A 12,051-nucleotide genomic window follows, 5' to 3' on the forward strand; every position below is an offset into this window, starting at 1 on the left:
TTTTGGTGGAGTCAGTCATGTTTGAATAGGTCAGTTCTGTTACAGAAAGTGGTGAAGTTGTCCACGTAGGGCAGAGGTGTCAAACTCTGGCCCGTGGGCCAAATTTGACCCGCAGTATAATTATATTTGGCCTGCGAGGAATAATACCAAAATATAATACTACAAATCCCAGAATGCTCTGCTCGTGTTTTGGCTTGAACGCAGTAGATCAGTGTGTAGCAAACTGAGCAACAATTAAAGTTGTCGTTATGCACTTTTTCTTGCTAGTCCAAGGCTTGAATGGTTGCACATTCATTGAAGGATATTATTATTAGTCATTTGGTTTATTATTGTTATTTTATTCTTACATTTATTTTTAGCCTGTGGAAAAAGATTACTGTTAAATTTAAATTTAAAGAAGGCTGCATATAAAATAAAGGGACATAGGATTTTTATTTAAATTTTATTTAAGAAATGAATGCCATTGATGTGTTTGTTTGTTTTATTTGATATTCGATTTTGAACATTTGCAATATTAAGTTATATCAAGCTTTCCTTGTTCCATTTCATTTGAACTTGTTTAGGTCAATTTTTTCAATAAATATCAATGTTGGCCCGCGACTTTGTCCAAGTTTAAAATTTTGGCCCACTGTGTATTTGAGTTTGACACCCCTGACATAGAGGATGCTTCTGGCACGGCAGTAGTCCTTCAGCCAGGTGTGCAGCTGCCTTAGTCGGCTGAACTTAATGTTCCTGAAACAGGGCGGGGGAAGTGGTCGCGAGATGATGCACTGTTTCTTTGTTATGTATGACACTGACGCTGTCAACCGCAACTGTACCCTCACCCCTCCAACCTCCTAGAATTCCACCCCCAAAGACGTACGACCGGCTTAACTTGCTTTTTGCTTTATGTTAAAGAATCTCCTAGAACTACATTTCTTTGTTCGACCATTATAGCAGTAGCTGCAACAGCTCTTAAACATGCTATTAGATCATTGTCCCCAGGGGGAAATTCATTTTCACAGCAATGTACACATGGCAGAGGTGTGGATTCAAGTCACATGATTTGGACTCGAGTCAGACTCGAGTCATGAATTTGATGACTTTTGACTGGACTTGACAAAATGTAGAGACTTGCAACTCCACTTGGACTTCATAACTTTTGACTTCACTTCGACTTCAGTCTTTTGACTTGAAAAGACTTCTGGCTGTTCAGCACTTTGTAACGTTTTGTTTTGAAAAGTGCTCTATAAATAAAATGTATTATTATTATTTATTATTTATTTATTATTATCGACATCTATTGCACGTCTGTCCGTCCTGGGAGATGGATCCCTCCTCTGTCGCTCTCCCTGAGGTTTCTTCTTCTTTTTCCCCTGCTAAAGGGGTTTTTTAAGGAGTTTTTCCCTGGCCGATGTGAGGGTGTAAGGCAGGGGTCTCAAACTCAAATTACCTGGGGGCTGCTGGAGGCAGTATCAAAATGACAAAAAAAGACACAAAAGAAGAAACAAAATCATCATAAAAAGACACAAACTTATTTCAAAAAGACACTAAATTTGCACACGCAAAAAGACACAAAATTACCCAAAAAAAGACACAGAATTATTTAAAAAGACACAAAATTACCCAAAAAAGTAATTAAAGGGACCTTCCACACACAACACGGTAAAGTGCCATTCATATAAAACTCACATTAAACTTTCATATCAAGCTGGGGGCCACAAAATATCGTCACGAGGGCCGCAATTGGCCCGCGGGCCGCGAGTTTGAGACCCATGGTCTAAGGACAGAGGATGTCGTACCATGTACAGCAGAGCCGGCCCAAGGCATAAGCGAACTAAGCGACTGCTTAGGGCCCCGTGGCCACTAGGGGGCCCCCAAGAGCAATTAACAAAAAATATGTACATATTTTGTTTAATATTTTGCATGCATGAGTGACACTTTCTATATGATCAAAGATATATTATTGTACAAAAATACAATTTTGTGTCAACAACGCCAAGATAAAAGTGATGTTTTCACATTTTTCAAAAATAATAAACCAGATGACACTTTTACAGTAAAAATAATGCTTTACCATTTGGATTGTTGTGTAAATCAACCCTAAGTCACTCTATAGTTGAATGTGATACATTTTTGGATTAAAAAACACACGTGACACCCTGGACATCATTCATTCATTGGTATTATTTGTATCATTATTGCATTGGTATTATTTATGTAATTAACTGGGACACCCCCTTAAATGTGTGAAGACATATCAGGCTGACAATAGCATAATGTAAACAACACTGCCAGAGCCGCAATGAATTTGTAGTAGGTGTGTGAATGATCAACAATCAATATTATTGGCAGAAATAGAGGGCCCCAACATTGAATTTTGCTTAGGGCCCGATGGAGGCTTGGGCCGGCTCTGATGCACAGTCTGTGAAGCCCTTTGAGGCAAATCTGTGATTTGTGATTTTGGGCTATATAAATCAGCTATTCTCAACCTTGGGGTCGGGACCCCAATTGGGGTCGCGAGATGATTTCTGGGGGTCGCCAAATCATTTTGGAGGTCAGCTCTGTCTCCACTGTGTTAAAGTGTTCATGTGTTTTAGTCTTTTTGGTCGTTTAATGTCTTTTTTTGGTGATTTTGTGTCTTTTTTGGTGATTTTGTGGTCATTTTGTGTCTTTTTTGGTCATTTTGGTTCCTTTTTTGGTCATTTTGTGTCTTTTTTTAGTCATTTTGTGTGTTTTTTGGTCATTTTGGTTCCTTTTTTGGTCATTTTGTGTCTTTTTTTAGTCATTTTGTGTCTTTTTTGGTCATTTTATTTCTTTTTTGGGTCATTTTGTGTCTTTTTTGCTCATTTTGTGTCTTTTTTTTTGGTCATTTCGTTTTCTTTTTTGCTCATTTTGTTTCTTTTTTGGGTGATCTGAACTGTGCGTGTGAGATTGTGTTCAGTGAGCGGGGGTCGCGGACAACATGCATGTTAAATTGGGGGTCGCGACTAAAAAAGGCTGAGAACTACTGATATAAGGGTCAGTGACAAATAAGGATTGGCAAGACGTCAAATGGTGTAACCACAAAAAAACGATAAATATTAAATACTTCATCCACCTACATTGTATTTTATATTATTTTTTATATATTAGTGGACTTATACATATAATTACTTCATTTTAAAAAACATCAAATTATTTTCCATATTTACCATTTATACATTTACACATTTTTGTCAATATTGAGCAGAACATATTCTAAATACAACCATATTTTTCTTAAGTTTTGACAAATTATGTAAAAGTTGTGATATACCATAGTGTTGCAATGTAAACATGGATTGTATTTTTTTTTCTCATTTTAGTTCACATTTATTTTCCTGTATATCATCAGATTTTAATGGGAAGAAAATTACTGGTTACACCAACTGACACTGGGTTAGATCACGTCATTGACCCATAAATAAAATTGATTTGATTTGATTTGATTTGATTATTATAGAAACAAACAGTGAAAAGAAATCCTTTGAATGTGACAGGGGCAGACGTGTCTCAGTAGCAGCACTAGAGGCAGTGGTGGAAAGTAACTAAGTACATTTACTCAAGTACTGTACTTAAGTACAATTTTGAGGTACTTGTACTTTACTTGAGTGTTTCTATTTTCTCTAAATGTATACTTCTACTCCACTACATTTTGAGGCAAATATTGTACTTTTTACTCCACTACATTTAGCTGACAGTTTAGTTACTATTCAGGTCAAGATTTAACATAAAACATATGATCAATTTAAGGTGATTAGACTTTTTTTTATTTTATCAAATCTTATAACAGTATATTAAGTACTTAAATGAGCCATATCTTTACAAAATTAAAACCCTGCTTACATAAAATCATCAATACAAATAATGTAATAATGTATTTAGAATATATAAAACAATCTGAGTGGGTCTATTTTGCATAACAAGTACTTTTACTTTTGATACTTTAACCCTATAAAGCCTGAACCATGAAATAATTGCCAGAAAATTATATTTTTTTAAAAACTTGAGTATTTATTGAACCTGCTGACAAAAATAAATAAATCAATTTGCATATATGAATTCTAATTTGTATCATATTTGATACATCAGGTCTTTTTGTACAATTTGTTGCAATTTGTTTGTTTTTCTTGAACGAACAAAAACATAAAAACCTAACATTTTTATCCTATTAAGACTTTCCTTTTAACATTTAATTCAAATATGCAAGAAAAAAATTATTTATCTGCTGATATGAAGTTTTCACCCAGCAATGAACCTGTATCATTTTTACTACATCTGGTATTTTTGTGCAATTTGTTGCTCAGTTTGTTTGTTTTTAATCTCCAACACATGTATACATCAGGTTTTTCAGGAAAAAAAAATATCACTCTAATGATGTAGAGGTCTCAACAACATGTGTATCAAAAATGATACACTTGGCTTTATAGGGTTAAGTACACTTTGATGCTGATACTTTTGTACTTTTACTTAAGTAAGTTTTGAATACAGGACTTTTACTTGTAGTGGAGTAATTTCATAGTGTTGTATTAGTACTTTTACTTAAGTAAGGGATCTGAATACTTCTTCCACCACTGACTAGAGGGGGAGGTAAAGTGTCCAGGAGCTGGCAGCCTGGGGCAGGGGAGGGGTGAGGAGGCCAGGAGGGATTGATGAAACCACTGTGGAGGTTTCAGATGACCGCTCCGCGCTGCCTCTGCGCAAAACGGAACGGCTAATAGTGTCTGTTTGTTTTTTTGGAACCAACGTGACGCGGTACGATGTTTGTATCTGTGGCCGGGAGTTGGACCACAGGCCCGGGACTTTAGCAGACTTTATCTTTCTGCTGGGACTCAGGGGTAGTGGTATACCGGTTACTCAGGTCCGACGGAAGAAAGAACGGGTTACACTTGGTTACACTTCACTGCCGTCAGTTTTTTACTGCACAGTCCACGTCGACGACGTTTTCAACAAGGTGAGTCTATTTGAGCTAAGTTATATTTAATATATGCTGGGGAGCAGGGTGGCGTGCGTCAAATTTAAGATTAAAAAAAAAAAAAACCGGACGCACTGCAAATTTCTCTTCAACCTAAATTTAAACATTTCTATATTGACACTCAGACGGGCCAGAATACCCTACTGTGGGCGGTCGACTTCTTAAAAATAAGTTTTAATAAAACAATATTAAACATACAAAAACGTTTTGGTAGCCTGATGAATACTGAGCAAAATCTTGACAAGAAAAGTAAAAAAAAACAGTAATAAAAAAAAAAAAATTTTTTTAACATGATTACATTAATAAAGAACATATACTTTACAAACGAATACGAATGAATGGATAATGAAAATAAAATAGTAGTAATGGCTTTTTCGTTCCTTTTGTTAGAAGTTAATGTGCAGCATCAACAAACAGCTCAAAATATACATAGGCCTATGTTTTATATATTATATTAGCCTATATATTTTAATACGGCTGGTGGTAATCAACATATATTTATTCTCACGAGCCATCAGCAACCCCATCAGCTTTTATATTAATTATATATTTCAGGACTAGGGCTATACACAGTGTAGGTCAACATTTATTTTGAAAGCTCTGGCCGGAAGTCGCGTTTTTTCTTGACGCTTCTTAGAAGGTCTTAAAACCACATTGTCTCATGGTTAATTAGGGCAAAATATCAGACTGACATGCAACCTAGAATTAAATCTACTGTCTCTCTTCTCACTGTAATATAAAAGAAACGGATCAGTTGATCACTGATGGTCACTGCCCTGCATGTCTTGACTGTCTGGTATTTCAAGAACACAGAGCACTTGGCAGCTTATTGTCCAGGCATTTGTTCCAACTGTTTGGGATAATCTTGTTTGACTGATCCTGTAGTATTAACCCAGTCTGACTGGGCCAGGTTAAAGCCAGTACAACAGGTTACTGGCTGTGAGCACCAGGGGGGTCCAATCACGACAGGATCAGTGTGTTGAGATTTGAACTGTTTAAAAAGTATACTTATTGCCCTGTATGTTATATACATTTGTCCATTTCTAGCAACTCAGAATATAATTTCACCATTGAAAACATTTCAGACTTTTCATTTAATCAAGTCTGAAAATGAAATATATATATATGTTTTCAATATTTTGTGCAAAAGTAGGCCAACTTATTTTTATTTTTTACTTATTATTTTCGTATTATATATATATATATATATATATGTATATATATAAATATATATGTATATATATATATATATATATATATATATATATATATGTATATATATATATATTTATATATAATAAATAAATAATATAACAATAATAATAATAATAAATAAATAAATAAATAACAATAATTATTACGAAATCTTAGGTCAGTCTGACTAACGGTCAGCGAGATATGCCCTAGACACACACACACACACACACACACAAACATTCACAAAAACACTTTTTTGAAATGTTTGTTAATTTACTCAAACACATAACATGTGTGAAAACCCAAAATAAACATTATTGAGATTCTTGCACAAACATTTATTATTGTATATGTAAGATGCTTTCCTCCTTCGTCCGTCTAGATCTACAACATTAAGTTAGGTACAATGCAACATCTATAGGAAACTGATAAACTAGATCCAAAGCATCTGCTTTTTACATTGCAAATCCCAAACAATTTGCTCACATTTGTAAAGCTAGATAAGAAGGTAGTTTGTCCACCACATTTACTAAGATAGGAAAACAGTTAAATTGTTTGTTGGATCACTGATCAGTCACTTAATCAGATGAAATCTGAAGTCACCATAGTAAAACTAGTCTTAGTTTTATTTTTGATTAAGTTTCTTGAAAATGCTGTATGAAGACATTGCAACACATCTGTTATATTGTGGTGTTGTAGTAATGCATTGTGCCACTAGGTGATGCTGCCTCACCTGTTTATTGACATGGACATAAAACTCAATGCCATGCTTTTTACACATGACAGACTCCAGAGGTAACTTGAGAAACAGGTTATCTGAGATACTGACAGACAATACAACTGTTTTGGGATTCCCCAGTGTAATAGAGATAATTACACGATTTACCCGGTGTTACTTGTGTAATAGAGATAATTCATCTCTATTACACAAGTAACACCGGGTAAATCCCAACACAGTTGAATTGTCTGTCAGTTAGTTTTTTTTAACTAATACATTTTAAATAATAAATTCTTAATTAAATAAATATAGTTAAAGTCATAAATACATTTTTACTTTTGCCCAGGGCCGATAATTGTTGAGAAAATTTACTGTTGGGGTGTTTTTTCGCTCCTGCGAATAGTTGGATTTTTGGACAATAAGTTGTATGACATACTTGCCAGCAGTGTAGTGGATGCAAAGCTATCAGTTTACTTTCCAAGCTCCACGTTATATGCTGGCCTATACATTGCACCAGCTGCAGGGCAGTAATACTACTATGCGCTGTCATTGTATATACTGGCTTTTCATTATGTAAACAAAATGTACCAAGTAAAGCTGGTTTCTGATATGCATGAGAACCATTGTTTTGTAGTTAAATGGTTGACCTTTTAGTGTACATATAGTGTTGGGGAGTAAAACCTTGTAAGGTGATAGCTTTGCATACACTACACTACTGGCACTACTGGCAAGTACGTATATCAAACAATTTAATGTCCAAAATCCCAAACTATCCTTTTAACCCTTTATCAGGCAAATAACTATAATTGGTAACAGGTAATCTTTCGAGAAAAAAGTTGCAGATTTACTAGATTAAAGTGGCAAATCTACAAGAGAAAAAGTTGCAGATTTAAGAGTTTTAAAATGGCAAATCTGCGCGAAAAAAGTCACAGATTTACGGGAAAAAAGTGGGGAAAAAAGCAACTTTTTTCTCACAGATTCACCACTTTAAATCTCATAAATCTACGCATTTTTTTCTCCTAGATATGCCCCTTTAATCTCGTGAACTTTTTTCTCAAAATATTATTTTCCTATGTTTTTTTTTTTTTACACATTCTGGCAGTTTGTAATATCCTCCAATATTCTCTAGGGTTGGAATTTGGAATTTGCAAGTATTTCAATGAGTGCCCTATTAAGGGTTAAAAAGATACTTTTTATGCAACATTTGTCATTATGACACATGTTATCGCAAGTTAAAAAGTAGCCTACATTAGCAACCTCTGCCGATCAGCACTAAATACAATTTGCATACAATGTCCAACACATAGACTTTTGCCGAAATACAGCAGGAGCAGCTGGAGTCAAGAGCCGTGCCTAGTGGTAAAATTCTATTTACCAGTCCAGTTTGGTTCTTGGCATGAAGCGAGATTTCAATGTCTTTTTTGCTTGTATACATACTGCAAAATCCATGCAGCCCATATTCAGAAACGGTGCTTCTAAAACTACTACAACTAAAATATATACAGTATAGGTAGAAAGTGCTGCTACAGTGCTGTTACTGGTATTCCCCGCTGCAATGATGGTGCAGAGAAGCCGAGAGCTCAGATGTAGAATCACTGGAAATACTGACAAATCAGAGCAGACTGGGCTTTTTACAGTCCTATGTTAATTCTAAACACGGACACATGCATGACAGGAAGAATTAAACAGAGAATTACAGTTATAGGATTTCTTAAGATAAGACTTCTGAGATAGCATAAGACAGCCACGAGTTAAAGAATTACTTTGTTAATAGGAAGATACATTTTCCTCTGTTTGATTCTTTAGTTAAGATTGAACAGGACACAAGATTTTTCTATAATGAAGCCATGGGACATCTTGTGTCTTCACATTTCTGTGACCTGGAAAGATAATTAATAATTATAATAATAATCATAAAACAGAAAAGGAGCTCTTCATGCAGTTCACGCTGGAATTCAGTATTTCCTGTCTTTATCTCTTGTGTCCCAGCGTTATGTCTATTTTTGACAATACAGCATTAGTTATTCAGATCTAAAATCATCTATATTAAAGCAATCTTAATTACGCAAAGTATCCAATTCCAAGTACTAATACTGTTTCGATTTTTAAATAGTAAATCTTAACATTCTGCCCCCCTTTTAACCCATTGAAGCCTGGAAAGCGTTTACGTTGTTTTGTAGTATTTGTGTAAGCTCTCAAATACTTTTTGAATTTCATTTCTATCTGCTACAGAGGCTGAAAAATCTATTATTTAGTAGAAGAGTTCACACTTTTTTTTCCAGAATTTTTCTAGAATTTCCAGAAAATTAGAGGCTTATTTTAAAATCGCCCAGCAGTTTTTCAGGCCTCAATGGGTTAAGGAGTGTAGGGATGGGGGATAGGGGGTCTTAGGGGGAGATAGCAGGTCAACAATAAATGCCACATAGAAGTGGTGTACATCGTCTGAAAGCTGGAAACCTGGCGATTAAGCTCAAGGCTTGTGAAAAGTGATCTGTTTCATTCTGAAGAGTCAGCTTTTTCCAAAAACCAACATGGCACGGTTCAAAATTTTGTTTCAAAACAAAACTTCTCATCTCTTCTCTGACATAATTTTGACATCAGATGATTTGCTACCACAGCACTTCATAGTGATGAAGGCATTGTTGTTCTATTCATAAATCTATTCTTAAAAAATCTACCAATTTATTAAGCTCTTAGAACATGATGTTATGAGAACATGATGGCGATTCCCATAAACGGGAAAAGTGTTTCAGTAATTTTGGATTGATACCATTTGTTACATGGATTTGATGCTAAATCTGAAAATATTTCAGAATTGATAACAATTGTTAAAATCTCTCCAAAACACCTAATTTAGACACCAAGAGCTTGAGGAACAATAAGAGCAGCAAGTAAAAGATCCATGCTGTGATTTGTTTTCAAAAGCTTTTGACATTTTTTGTTCTTTGGCGATTGGATGGCAAGAGAGTTCTGTTCCCCTGAATACCCTCTGTCTATAGTTTGTGGTTGTAAAGTTTCATGAGGCACAACAGGTCATTTTATAAAGTGAGCATAAAAAACACTGGACTGAAATGACTACTATGGGGACTGACATCATCACACATGAATAAAATCATAGTCATATAAAATCATTGAACAAGAGTGTCAGCTTTCCAGTGATGCCCAATTTATGCAGTTTCCAGACTGTTTAGGGATCCCAGGATGCAGAAATATTCAAATACAATAAGCGAAAATAACATTTTTATACTGCATGAGGAGACTCGCACATAGAATCAATCTTCATTCAGATATGTTGAGGTCAGAGGTCAAGGGACCCCTTTAACAATGGCCATGTCAGTTTTTCCCTTGCCAAAATTTAGCCTAACTTTGTATATATTAAGCTATGAGTTTAAACATATTCCAGTGATGGGTTAATATCTTGTAAATGTGAGGACATGTTGAACTGCCAATGTTTGGAAGGTTATACAGGATAACTGCATATGAATGTGGAATCTGTTAGAAACGTTTTTGGTATCAGAAGTGTTCTGGTTTCTGTTTGCAGCTTGTGTAGCATTGACCAATAACATCTGAACGGGGTTCGAATGCATTTAGGCAAACACTCTCACTTAGGTGGGCATGTGGAAAGCAAAAGTGGGGTAATTGGCCCCAATGCAGTCTCAGAAGCCATTGGCTACAGTTAGACGACAATTTAGCTTTTAGCGAAATTCAGCTGTGAATGTATCTACATTCACATGCAGAGAAACAATCTGGTCTAAGATGTCGGCTCTCAACTCCAACTCCAAAAATATTGTCCTTTGCTTGCAGAGGCTTAAACATTGTGAAACTGACATTTTAATTGAGTACTGCAAATGTTTGGGGATTTTCTAAATGGACCAGGAAAGGGAGTTTAACTGAAATGGAGGGTAAGGGTTATCACTTATATCTCTCCTTGTTTTCCTTTACTAAGTTTAATATATGTGGGTGAAAAGCAAGAGACAGACAGGATGTTGGGGAAGAGGAACCACTGCCTGGTTCATGCACAGGCTCAGCATGCTTGCATATGCATTAAATGAATACTCGGCATGTGCATGTAGAGGATTTGAAACTGTGTGGTCTGCAGGTCTGCAGCCTGCGGCTCCTTGTTTATGTCTTGCTTGTCTGCAGTAGGCAATTACATCCTTTTCCGCGTACAACCAAAACACACAGGCAATCAGATAGCAAATGTATTTAACTGATAAAAGCAAGAACCGGACACCAAGTGGTTGGTTTGCAAAGAAAAAGTTATCTCTGTTTCTCGGGGGGGGGGGGGGGGTTTCATGATATTTTGTGCAAGACAGGAAGTAGTTGGACTGATCCCAGCCTAGTTTGATAAGATGCTATGCCTCTGTTTTTTTTTTCCTTTCGTCATCAACTGTGGCAGAAGTGATCACTTCTCCTGCTTTGTACCTGTTGTCCCAGATACATCAGTTGTGTTTGGGTTCATAACATCATCACGGGATGCGCACAGTTCTGTCATTTGTTAATTTAACTGCCAGCTTTGATGGCTGCTGCAGCTACAGCGGTATGAACCCAAAACAAGCATTAAAAATTTGCTGTGATTTTATTGCAATAAACTAATCGAAAGTATGCCAAAATAACTACCTCATGACAGCGATTTGTAAAAAGGCTGAATTCATGCTTTGTCAAGTATGTCTGCAAATCTACAAGCAAATCACTTTTAAAATTATTGTCTTCTGAATGGAGTTCTGTACGATCAGGACTACGCTATGCAGGAGAATCTCAACGCTGATAGGCTTTCATCACACAGAGTCATGCATAAGTTGAAAAATGCACATTTGCATCGCCTGATGCAAGTTTGCATCTTTGCATTGACTTTGTATGTAATCATTCCATGTAAAATAATCACATTTGGTGTGCATACAACATTACACTGTGTGCATACAACATTACCCAAGCTTTTTTCCCCACGCAGAAGCAATTGTCTATTTTTGTTCCTTCTTGTCCCTGAAGTTAAAAGCGCCAAGCAAAAAGGAGCAGCCCGATTTTCTGTGCAGCTTGTGGCACTAATGTAGGTTATAGTTTGCTCATGAATAAACACTGCAGCTCCTCAAGTCCAAAGAAGATCTTGTGTCTTACTTCCCAGCTGCTGAGCAAAAGTGGAGGGAGTCTGTGGGATTACAAA

Source organism: Centropristis striata, chromosome 17 (genome assembly GCF_030273125.1).
Source record: "Centropristis striata isolate RG_2023a ecotype Rhode Island chromosome 17, C.striata_1.0, whole genome shotgun sequence".
NCBI lineage: Eukaryota > Metazoa > Chordata > Actinopteri > Perciformes > Serranidae > Centropristis > Centropristis striata.